Source organism: Prunus avium, unplaced genomic scaffold (genome assembly GCF_965620075.1).
Source record: "Prunus avium unplaced genomic scaffold, drPruAviu1.hap1.1 HAP1_SCAFFOLD_48, whole genome shotgun sequence".
NCBI classification, from domain to species: Eukaryota; Viridiplantae; Streptophyta; class Magnoliopsida; order Rosales; family Rosaceae; genus Prunus; species Prunus avium.
Window position 1 is genome coordinate 92,501 of NW_028276906.1, and position 2,500 is coordinate 95,000.

Here is a 2,500-nt window from a genome sequence, read left to right on the forward strand (position 1 = left end):
AGCACACCATTCACACACTCCCGACCGGTGTGGTGTGGCGGTGATTGGATAGTTACGGATTGAGCACTTGCCAAGGATCAAAATGTGTCATTTAGAAGAAACATTTTCAAAAAGTTTTTAAAATCTTGTGGGTTTGCAACTCATAAGAGCGTCACTTTCAACGTCCCCGGTATTGGATTGAGTTTCTAAAAACAACCGTGCACACCGAGGTTAAACTTTACCGGCTCCACTCCGACTCGCCGCTCGCCCACAATTTGTTTGCAACGAAACATTTGTTTTTAATTTTGTTGGTTTGAAATTGTTTTGAAAAGGTTCTTTAAATCTAGTGGGTTTGCAACTCATAAGAGCGTCACTTTCAACGTCCCCGGCATTGGATTGAGTTTCTAAAAACAACCGTGCACACCGAGGTTAAACTTTACCGGCTCCACTCCGACTCGCCGCTCGCCCACTAGTCCGAAGGCAACAAAACATTTGTTTTTCATTTTGATGAAAATTTCTGTTTTTAAATCTTGTTGGTTTGAAATTGTTTTGAAAAGGTTCTTTAAATCTTGCGGGTTTGCAACTCATAAGAGCGTCACTTTCAACGTCCCCGGCATTGGATTGAGTTTCTAAAAACAACCGTGCACACCGAGGTTAAACTTTACCGGCTCCACTCCGACTCGCCGCTCGCCCACAAATCCGAAGGCAACAAAACATTTGTTTTTAATTTTGATGAAATTTTTTGAAAACATTGGCTTGGCAAGCCCCAATCCGCGACTATCCACCCACCGCCACCCCACACGGGTGGTTGTTGTTGCGAAATGAGGTTGTGGTCGACATGCCCGTGCATTTGAGAAGGAGTTCCTAGCACTCCATGCTCTCCCATGCCAAAAAATAGCCTAGACAACCCCATTTCGCAACTTTCCACGCCTTTTTTTTCCTCCCTCACCCATGGCGGCGGCGTGGTGGCGGCGGCCGGATTCCGGCCACCACCGCCATGGGTGGCAGCCCCCCGACCCCGACACCAAACCCATAATACCGAGGCAACATATCGAGGCAACATGACATGGGTGTGGCGTGGGGGAAGGGGGCTGCAGCTAGGAAGGCATGGGCTGCCATGCATATGCAGGCAACACACACCCCCCTATATAGCATTTTATGCATTTAGCCCTTTGACAGGAAGAGACATCACCTATGCGCGAGGAGTCATAATGGGCTCTAAATAATTCAATACAAGGTATTTGGACGTGATTTTTTGCAGGGATACTAAGAAACATGCAATCTATGATGGGAAAAAGTTTCATAAATTTTTGAAGTCGGGAAGTATTTTTTATTAGTTTTAGAAGTCGTAAAATTGAAAAAATCATTAAAACAAATCCGGGAGGAATTTTTTAGTTTTGTAAGTTGGAGAAGGTCCTAAAAATCATAGACTACTTATGGGGAGCTTATTGTGCGAGGAAATTTCAATAAAAACGGGGTTTGACAAGATTTGAAAAATTCTGTCGACATTTGAAAAAACCTGGAACCATGCTGCCGGCATGCTGCGCACATGCTGCGCGCATGCTGCGCGCAGACTGCGCGCATGCCATGGCAGGACAAGTTTTGCTAGCCTCACTGTCTACAGATGCGCAAGCTGCGCGCACGCTGCGCACAGGCTGCGCGCATGCTGCGCACAGACTGCGCGCACGCTGCGCGCATGCCATGGCAGGACAAGTTTCGCTAGCCTCACTGTCGACAGATGCGCAAGCTGCGCGCAAGCTCCGCGCACGCTGCGCACAGCCTGTGCGCATGTTGTGCGCATGCTGCGCGCAGGCTGCGCGCAGGCGCCGCGCATGCCATGGCAGGACAAGTTTCGCTAGCCTCACTGTCGACAGATGCGCAAGCTGCGTGCACGCTGCGCACAGGCTGCGCACAGCGCATGCCATGGCAGGACAAGTTCGCTAGCCTCACTGTCGACAGATGCGCAAGCTGCGCGCACAGGCTGCGCGCACGCCATGGCAGGACAAGTTTCGCTAGCCTCACTGTCGACAGAATCAGCACGCTGCGCGCAAGCTGCGCGCACGCTGCCGGCATGGTGCGCGCACGCTGCCGGCATGGTGCGCGCACGCTGCCGGCATGGTGCGCGCACGCTGCCGGCATGCTGTGCGCACGCTGCGCGCGCGCATGGCAGGACAAGTTTCGAAAATTTCTGTCGACAGTCTCAGCAGCGCGCACGCTGCCGACATGCTGTGCGCACGCTGCGCACAGGCTGCCGGCATGCTGCGCGCAGCCCATGGCAGGACAAGGTCCGAAAAATTCTGTCGACATTTTTACGCCGTGGTAGGCTTCCGCTTCGCGTCACTTTGTCGACATTCAAGCCTACCATTTGTATTGAATTTTTCAAACCTTGTCAAACCCCATTATTCAAATGTCGAAAAATTTTGTCGACATTTTTACGCCATGATAGGCTTCCGCTTCGCGTCACTTTGTCGGAATGCATCGCATGGCGAGGCAAGGCCACGGCATGCCAAGGCGAAGGCAA